The following is a 10,491-nucleotide window of genomic DNA, read 5'->3' as shown; positions in this document are numbered from 1 at the left end:
TCCACTTTCACGTCCTTGCACTCTCATTACAGCATACTAGTTTTTGTGCAAGTCGTGGAGAATCTTGTCCTTAGTATTTTATATCTGTAATCTTTAGAATTTCGAAAAATGCATTCAAGCCCACATAGTCAAAAAATTTATCCAAATCTACCAGTCTGTAAACATAGGCATCCTTTCTTCACCTTCTAGAATACGTGGTAGGGTCAGTGTTACCTCGAGTGATGCTACATTGCTCCGAAATCCGAAATAATAGCTCTTGAGTTCGGCGGCTACCTGTTTATCTATTCTTCTACAATTACTTAGTGACAGTAATTTGCATCCACGACATACTAAACTATTGGATTCGTAGCATTCATATCTGTTGACACCTACCATATTTGGAGTTGGGTTTCTTAAGAGGCGTACTGAAAATTAATGCCTCAGAATTTTTTATGTGAGTATCTTAAAGCTTTTTAAATAAAACTTATTTTATTAACTACATACTACAGTAGTGGAACGAAGTTCATGTCAGCCCACATTCCATTGTTGCTAAATTTATTCAAGCTGACGGCGATGACGTCATCCAAGATGGCGTCGTGTAAACTGCACAACAACACATGATATTATCCAAGAAGGCGGATTTTGGCGGGAAGTTTGAATTTTTATGGGAAGATAGGTCAATTGGGCTACCTCTTCTAACCTAACCCTCCAGAAAAAAATTTGGCAGTAAATTCAAATTCAGGCGTATTCACTTGCATGGAATTGTTTAAATAACGTCTTATGCCCAAGCCCTTCTTCCACGAATCCTTAGGAGGTGGTGGCAGTCTGGCGACTGAGGTTAGTAAAGTGTCTTTTCATTCACGACATTTTGTTAGCTTAGTAGACATATGGGAATTGAATTTTGTTTACTGCAAAAATTAAAAGCTGGTGGCAGTTTGTAGGAAGAGGTGGCGGTCGGGTGACTTAGGTTCGTGGAGGTAGGCCAAATGAGCTATGTTCCTGCGATTTTCTTTGCTTAGTAGAGATAAGAGCGAGTTGGGTTATTATCCTGTTGAAATTTGAACTTCTTGCCATTTTATAGGGGATGGGGGGTTAGGTTAGTGGATCTAGCCCAACTGGTCTATTTTTCACGCCACCTTTGTGGTGTGACGCATTATCCTGATGGAATTTGAATTTCCCGCCAATTTTCCTCCCACCAAAATTCAAACTTCCCCCAAAATCCACCATCTTGGATGACATCATGCACTGTTGCCAAGTCTACACGACGCCATCTTGGATGACGTTATCGTCGCCATCTTGAATAAATTTGGCAACAATTGAGTGTGGGGTGACACGAACTTTGTCCCACTACTTACAACTTAACTCTTCATGTCCTCCTTCTACTACCCAACATAGTCACCCTTCCAATGAAAACATTTCTCTCTACGAGAGATCTGTTTGTTGACACAGTCACTGTAGGGTATTAGAGTTGACAGAGCCACAACCTCAGCAAATCTCGCACAACTTTGTCACTATCAATTCGAAGTCCTCGATTGTCTTCTTTTATTTTTAGAAACAGATAAAAGTCGGACTGGGCCGAGTCGCTACTGGGTGGAGGATGATCGACGATAGTGAACCAAAGGCGTACCATTCTTTCAGCGCTCGTGCATGGTCTGGCATTGCCATGCTGAAGGAGATGATGCTCCATGTGTGGAGGAACTCTTCGAATCGAAACTCGATTACAGGGCACAGTTTCTCACGAAACACTATGCTGCACACGACAATTCGGAAATGTCTAGCGGCAGAAGGCTGCAACTGTGTAGACATGAAGAATAAAGTTATAAAATGTTAATAATATTTGTCGTATTTAGAAAGCTTGAAGTTTACACATAAAAAATATGGGGTGTTACTTTTCTTCACGCCCTCCTTAATTCTTCTTGCAGTCTGAGGGTATTTCGTTGGACTTCTCCTACATATGTTGCATTGCAGATGTGGCGCAATAGTTCAGTCACTGTGGTTTCTTCCAAGGATTTTAATAATTCTACTCCAGGTGCTTTTTTTAACATAGATCGTTCTATGTCCCGTTAAATCCTTCTCACAGTATCGCATGCCCCAACTCATCTTTATCTACTCCTTGTGCACTTCACATCTATGTCCCGTTAAATCCTTCTCACAGTATCGCATGCCCCAACTCATCTTTATCTACTCCTTGTGCACTTCACACATCCTAAGAATACATTTCATCTCACTTCATATTCAGTGAGTCACAACTGGAGTCAGTCAACTCACACAAGCAACTGAAATAATCTTGTAGTCTCAGTCGCACGTAAGACAGACGGCAGACTTCGGTTCATTAGTGAGATACTAAAAAATTTCGATCAGTCTTCAGAGGAGACCGCATACTAGTGTTACTGCTTCCAGAAAATTGCTCAAGGTGGCACTCCAGCCATTTATGACTGACTGAGGAAATTGAACACATTCAGAGGAAAGCACCAATGGTCACAAATGTACTTGAATCGTCGTAAAATTTGAGAAACTTAAACTTGCAGACGTTGGAGATAGGTGCCAGTATTATATGAGGAGCCTAGGAATATACGACAGCGCCTGGTCTAATGCACCCGTAAGGAGTGCGACATCAATAGTAGACAAATTACAGCACACACCATACCACAATGGAAAGGGAGAAACTCTAATATGTGGTACTATGGGAAGCACCCACAGCCATGCGCTTCACAGTGGTTTGAGAATACGCATATAGACGAAAAATAATTATATATGCAGTCACTTCATTTTCTTTGGCTTCTATTTTGCCTCATATGCAAAAAGAAAGTGTTTAATTTCTCACTTCTCTAGAACTTTTGTGTTAGGATCAGAAACTCATATTTGGCATTACAATTTCTTAACCTTCTGCTAGCTACAAGTTCATTCGCGTCCCGCCATCCAGTTGTTAGTAACCTTATGTTCGTACAATCGTCGACTTTTTCTGGGTAAGTTAGGTGATTTTCTTTCACATCACAATAAGGTTTTCCCTTCGTGGCAGAAACTACTGTAATAAATACTAGTTATGGGAGACATGCAATATACTATGCCAACATTGCCGGCCGGTGTTGCGAGCGGTTCTAGGCTCTTCAGTCTCGAACCGCGCGACCGCTACGGTCGCAGGTTCGAATCCTACCTCGGGCATGGATGTGTGTGATGTCTTTAGTTTAGTTAGGTTTAAGTTGTCCTACGTTCTAGGGGACTGATGACCTCAGATGTTAAGCCCCATAGTGCTTAGAGCCATTTGAACCCTTTTTTATGCCAACATTGTCTGCAAGTAATATTACTGTGTAGCAAGAACAATTAAATTAAATTTCACACGAGACTATTTATATTGTCGTTCAGTACACCTCTCTGCCGAAGGATCATTAATGTGAAAACTCAATAGTTCACACTATACTAACATTATGATCAGATACGCACTAAGCAAAAAAACGTGCGAAAAGGATAAATGATACAATCCATTTGACATCAGAGTTTTCATAAGTAAGAAATTAGGAGATGTGTTACATTATACCGTCCGAATTCGTTTCATGTGACGAGCATTTCGTTGAGAAACATTGCTGTACAAACTGAAATAGATACAATTTTCGTAATCTAGGCCCAGGTACGATAGCTGCCCTAGATGAAATTCACCAAAGAGAAAATTAAGCATACATTTTGCATTTGTACAGCTACCATTAACCAATTTAAGTCGAAACAAATTTCGTGCGGTAATTCAGTTAATGTTGGACAAACTATTTCACTGTCGCTCTGTTTCGTTCACTCCGGTGTTTTTCTTATCTGAAGTCAGTACATTACTGTCCATTTCCGCATAAATGTTGGATATCAAATGAATAATGCTCTTACACCTGCTCTGTTTCATGACGTCCAAGAAACAGCATCTATCCGAAATTTATTAACCTCCAAATTTTACGGTAATTAATGCGCGATGTTTTTATGCAATGGATAGTGAGACACTGATTTCATTTATTTAATTTATCATTTGTTTATAGTTTCTGTTCACCTGAATCTCTGTGTCAATGATTCTAGATTCTAAAATACGTCAGACTACACACTACACCAATAAATTATTAAAATAGGAAGATTGAGTAGTAGAACATCGAACTACTGAAAACAGGAAGAAAATTATTTCAAGTACAGTAAAAACAGGAAGAAAAAACAGAAGAAGAAAAGAAGTGAATGATTAACAACGTCATGATGAATGAGAAGGTGAAGGAGTAATCAAGATTTTATTTTATTTACAAGTACATAAAAAAGACTCAGGTCTCCTTAAACAGTATAAGATCCATATGAACGCTTATTTCTTCTTTCAAATTATTTGTTAATAATTACAGAAAAACGGGAACAAGGTCTCAGGTCCCCTAAGTGAAAAACTTTTTTTTCGGTAGTAATCTAAGATATTCCTGCATGAAGACATTCTTGTGACTCACCCGAATCTTTCGATAGACGTTAGATATGCTCTTGGGTTGTACATTTAACTTGAGTAGAAAACTGTGTTGTCCAGGTCATGGCACTAAAAATCTAGATACAAGTTCTATTACACTGTTGCAGAAATCACACTCAAAGTGTAACAATTACCGACTTCCTCTCTAGTTTACAAACATCTAGTAGAATAGTTATTGGGTGGATCTCATATTATTTTATTTATTGTATTTTTTTGACTGGCAGATGTAATGTTATTAATTTATAATATTCAGATAGTGTTTATTGATGCAACAATTACGATTGGCACTATTTTTACAATGAATAAGGGTATAAAAACGAAATATCACAAAATGTTTGATTTTTTTAAATTTTATTATAGCCTTAGCGCCGCTGCACCGAGTAACTTCTGTGTTTAGATTAATAATCATAAAGTAGAAATATACATACAGTGAGCATTCAGACACCCAGAACAGAATATTTGTAGCTCTCACACATCGTATCTGAAGTAACGAGACATCGTGATTTTTACCTACGAAAAATAACTCTTGCTCTTTTTACAAGTATAGATTTGCGTCTGATTTGCTATTAATAATATATAAATGTGTAAAAATAATAGGACAAATATACGTAACGTAAAAGTTTTGTATTAGTGCTAAAGGTAAAGAAACAGCGTAATACCATAGGTAATACCGGTTAGATGTTGATGACATGCACAGTATGCTATAATCATGACTATTACAGTTGTATTGCAATAAGCGATAACCTAATTAATACAAATGTTTATAAACGATTTTGACACTGTTATAGCAAGGTATCTCACACTGAGGGTCATCATTAAGACCTTTATTTCCTTAAACACTATGGATACCATACGCACATAAGGAAATTTATTCCTTCACTTTTAACCTGTCAGTAAATCAGATTTGGAAAGTAGTACACAGTTTCTTTTCTAGTAAACGGCAGTGTAATTAAAATACTTGGCATGATCATAATTTTTGTGGTCTTAATTTCTCGCGCTAAAATTTAATTTTATGATTTGCTGTTAGCTTAAAGATCAAAAACCATGCCGTAGTAGTTTCATTGTTGGCACTCCTGGTTCCCTGCATGCGCGAGGCAGGCGATATCAGACATGTTCAGTATCGCTAACCGCTGCAATGGAGGTAACACGCGAGGAACAATATGTGGCTTTCAAATTCTACTTTCGTCTTATCAAATCTTCAGCCGAGGCCAGTACAATGCTGCAGGAAGTCTGTGGAGAGTCTATTCTTTCCTACAGCACAACTTGAAGGTGTTTTAAAATGTTGAAAGGGGTGATACAATCAATTTCAAAAGAAGGTAGACCCAGTGCACCAGTTACTGCTCTTACAGAAGAAATTATCAACACTGTTGCTGTCATTGTGAGAGAGGATCAACGAATTACCTTAAGATCACTTTCAGAAATGCTGAATATATCATTGGGTGCCACCCACACATTGGTGACAGAACAATTACACATGGCACACCTTTGTTCGTGATGGATTCCAAGACTGTTGATTCCTGAAGAAAAGGATATTTGCTTGCAGGTCTCCATACAGTTAAAGTTGATGTGAGAGGGAGATCCGCAGTTTATTTCAAATGTAATCGCTGCTGATGAAATTTGGCTACATCATTTTGATCCTGAGAGTAAACAGCAAAGCTCAGTGTGGAAATATCCTGCATCACCAACCCCCAAAAAGCAAAAGTAGTTGCTTCTGCTGGGAAAGTTTTGGTCATCTCATACTTCGATATTCGTGGAATGGTTTATTAGCATGTTGTACCTGCACACACTGTAAGACGTCGTGGTCTCCTGACCTTCATTGCTTACATATTCCGAGCTCAGAATCATATTCCGCACATCAAGACGCTTCAGTCGAACCCAAACTCGATAAGATTAAGCCAATGTTGTATGAATTCATGTAAACGGTGTGCAAATAACAAGTAAGCGCACTGTGGTTGAAATACTCGAGGCTGGCGTACACACATACATTCCAGACACGACGGTCACAGGAGCTTTTAGTTTGGGAGAGCAACTGCACGCCAGGAGGCCGGTCCCAACCTACGTACGTTGGCCGGTGACCGCCCATGGAGCAGACAGCGTTTGACTGAGTGGAAGGACGACCCCGTGTTCGGTTCAAATGATACAGATTTCCGGATGGGTCGCCTTAAACGAAAAATTATTCTCCCGTTTTAGAAGAGCGATGCTGATTGGCAGACGATATTCCTGACGCTTTAAGCTGAAAGAGTAATGGAAGAGACTGAAAGATGTACCCCTTCACGTCTGGCGTGGAGAGGGACCGTTCCGTTGTCGCTCTTGGAGCGAGAACACGCAACAAGAGCGTGCGCGCTTATACGTGTACTCAAAGAGCTAATAACAAGTCTCTCCTCAGTTCTTCACTAGGAGAGCATCTCTGTCGAGAGCGAATCGGAGACTCTATATTGAGTCCTTGCGATTGAGCGTTGTTCACTGTGTTGGCTGCCACACTTATTGTGTGGTGCGAACGGACAGTTATAGTTGAACGCCTACGAGCGTACTTCTGAATCTCATCGCAGTGAGCTGGTTATCTGACTGGTGTACCACGCCAATAGTTAGACTAGGAGCGAATGGGAGTCCTTGACTTCATCAAGGCGTAGGGAGAGTTTGATTGGCGAAGATCTATCAAGATAGAACGAGAGTTATCTGATTTACCAGCAGCGAGTGGCGCAGACAGCAGTCATCGCAGCTTATGGTACTGTGCACTACAGCTATTGTGAGCCCCATATTTTCTCCACAACAGTAAACTTCACTGCATTTCACACGCGACAGCCTCGACCGTACCTAGCAACATTCTAAAGGATAATTATTCAAGTTGAGTAGGCGCGGCTCTCAGCCATTGTGCCAAGACAATAAAAATCTTAAACTTTGTATAGAAATTGCATTAGCGAATCCTATCCTTGAGAGGTAATTTCGCTTTCCGAAAAGACCCCGGAAATAACTTGTTTCGTTCATAACTAAAGGTGCCATTGTGATTTCTCAGAATTTTAGCAAAATAAATAATAATTTCCGTTAGTTTCATGTTTTTCTCACACTGACTTGCACTGCTCCAGTACCCAAGTATCCCACTAGTTATGTAAGAAATTTTGTGAATTTTTATGCCATTTCCTTACTGCGGACGACTCCAGAAGATATTTATTGCTGAAAGCTTTTCAGGCATTTCTCTTCAGAAAGTTAGGAGCGCCTCTGACTTCTGTAGTAGTGTGGGGGTGGAAATTGCATCTTGCAGGAGCCTCAGGGTAAAGGGTACATCTCAGATTAATCCGTTGCGCAGAATGACAGAATAGCACCCACCTGCTCACAACACATCAGTAAGTGGACCATACTACAGGGATGTCCTGAAAACATTGCAAGTCCAAATCAGGTGCAAAAGACCACATTTCCGTGAAGCAGGCTGGATACTGCACCACGATAATGCGCGGCCGCATATTGCCAATGTTGTTGCTAAATATTTTGCAAAAATCAACATGAAGTGCATCTCTCCTATGGTCCGGATTTATCACCATGTGACTTTTGTCTATCAGCTAACCTGAAGGAACGCCTTCATGGGATGCATTATCAATAATCAGAAGCGGCGGTGAAGGCTACAGAGGCGATTTTGAAGGATCTCTCAAAAAATGGATTCCAGCATTACTTGAAGACAGACAGTAACGCTAGGACAAGTGCATCACATTCATAGGAGACTACTTTAAGGAGAAGCGTCAAAATTATCAGGATTAGTACAGGTATATTGTCAACAAAGTTGTGATCATTCTTTATTGAAGAGCTCTCCTACTACTTAAATCGGGGTTTACAAAAGAGAAATGCGTGATTCGTAGTGCATTATGTTGCAGGTCAATTATTTGTGGCAGCCGTGTGGAATACCTGCAAGTTCATGCCTTTTTTCAGAACTTGCGTTCACCAACTTTGCCGTGCTGCATCTCTGTGTCTGAGAGTCTGAACTGCACTAGGATGACGAGATAGGTGGTGACAGCCGCCAGAAGACTCTTCAACGACGAAGCTTTGAGCAAGAAGGACTCTGCGAGGCTGTGGCCGAGTCGACTGCGCGCTAGCTGCTCCCTGAACAGCTGCAATTCCGCCTGGCAGCTGCTTCCGCCCGGCAGTGGCAGCAGCAGCAGTTTGCCGACCAGCCTCGGAATGCGGCTGGCTTCCAATACTATCCTCTCACTGCTGCACGCTACGCTGAACAGGCGGATCACCAGCATTTCGCTATACGCAAACTACGTAAGTATTAAGTGTGTCTTCGGTTTTTCAGGCCACACGACCGTCAGGTCTAAGATGAGGGCAACAATAGTATACATGTGCGTCACAATTGATACAAAGCAACTGGAAACTTATACAGGGTTCTGTACGCCGAAAGCACGGATGGTAACTTTACTTATCTCACAGAAAATGGTTCAAATGGCTCTGGGAACTATGGGACGTAACATCTGTGGTCATCAGTCCCCTAGAACTAAGAACTACTTAAACCTAACTAACCTAAGAAAGATACACACATCCATGCCCGAGGCAGTATTCGAACCTGCGACCGTAGCGGTCTCGCGGTTCCAGACTGTAACGCCTAGAAACCCACGGCCACTCCGGCCGGCTCACCGAAAACACAGTGCAATTTGCGTAGTCTTCTCAGTAGATACTATGTCCTGAATACTTAAGTATTTCATATTATCATCAGATTCTATGGGTAATTTGAAAAAAAAAAACATTAAGTACGCACTGTCTCATGAATATTTTATACGTTTGACGTTCTTAACACTGCAGGTAATCTGTTGGTAACATGAATGTTTTGAGCGCCGATAAAAACATTTTACGACATGTGTCGAGGCTGCATGAGGAATACCTGTCTTAAAAGATGACAAGTACTAACGTTCCTCTGAAACTTTAACAATGCATTTTAATCCATCGCATATCTTGTCTCTGATAACGAACAGTTTATAATTAATATCGTCGGCGTAAAACAGCAACTCGACGTCGCATGCACTCAACAATTCGTTGGGAGTCCACTGTAAGAAACACTGAGCCATGGTCCCTCTGTAGCTGTCCACAATTACGGAAGTGTAGCCGGTGCAGGATTTTAGGCATGAACTGACCTCCCGATTATGTACCACTGATGTTCGATACGACTCATGCTACGCGATCAGCGTGACCAAATAATTCGTTCGAATTGTCCAAAACCGTTCTCAAAAAACAAACGTGATCAAATCGGACCCCATGACAAGGCACACTTTCATCTATAAAATTTCCGTCGTTGTTTGGGAACGTGAAGTCCATAAATGGCTGCAAATGGTTTCCAGGTAGTCCATTTCCAGATATTGATCGGTTCAGTCCGAAAATGGTTCAAATGGCTCTGAGCACTATGGGACTTAACAGCTGTGCTCATCAGTCCCCTAGAACTTAGAACTACTTAAACCTAACTAACCTAAGGACATCACACACATCCATGCCCGAGGCAGGATTCGAACCTGCGACCGTAGCAGTCGCACGGTTCCGGTCTGCGCGCCTAGAACCGCGAGACCACCGCGGCCGGCCGGTTCAGTCCGACCAGAGGACTTTAATAAGATGGCACTGTGTAAACTCGACTGTGTTTTAGCAAAAGAAGCACATTTTAACATAGCAACAAGACAAATATGTAGATTTTATTCAAAAGTCGCCACTCATGACGCTTCTCTGAAAGTTATAAATGGTAAACAAGCCAGGCGAAAATAAATCGCTGTTTTTTGCATTTTTAGCGGAATTATTTCTAGATACAAACCGAAGCGGAGGTGGCAGACATTTTTCAGTGGTCACCATGCAAGTGTTGGCGTCGACGGGCTTCAATTAATATTTACAAAAAATGTGAGTGTAGGCTTCAGTTTTGAACGACACTTCCCTTCCAGTGCTCGAAATTTACCCCTCAGCGCCTGTCTGTAACCCCCACCACTACCGGTCTCCTCACCTGTGCCCTGCAGATTGCCCATCTGCCAGCCACGTTGTTTCGTGCGCGCTGCACCTTGTGTATGCGATACACACACCTGCATTAC

This window comes from Schistocerca gregaria, chromosome 4 (assembly GCF_023897955.1).
Source record: "Schistocerca gregaria isolate iqSchGreg1 chromosome 4, iqSchGreg1.2, whole genome shotgun sequence".
NCBI lineage: Eukaryota > Metazoa > Arthropoda > Insecta > Orthoptera > Acrididae > Schistocerca > Schistocerca gregaria.
The sequence above is the reverse complement of the archived record's forward strand: the minus strand, read 5'-3'. Positions refer to the sequence as shown.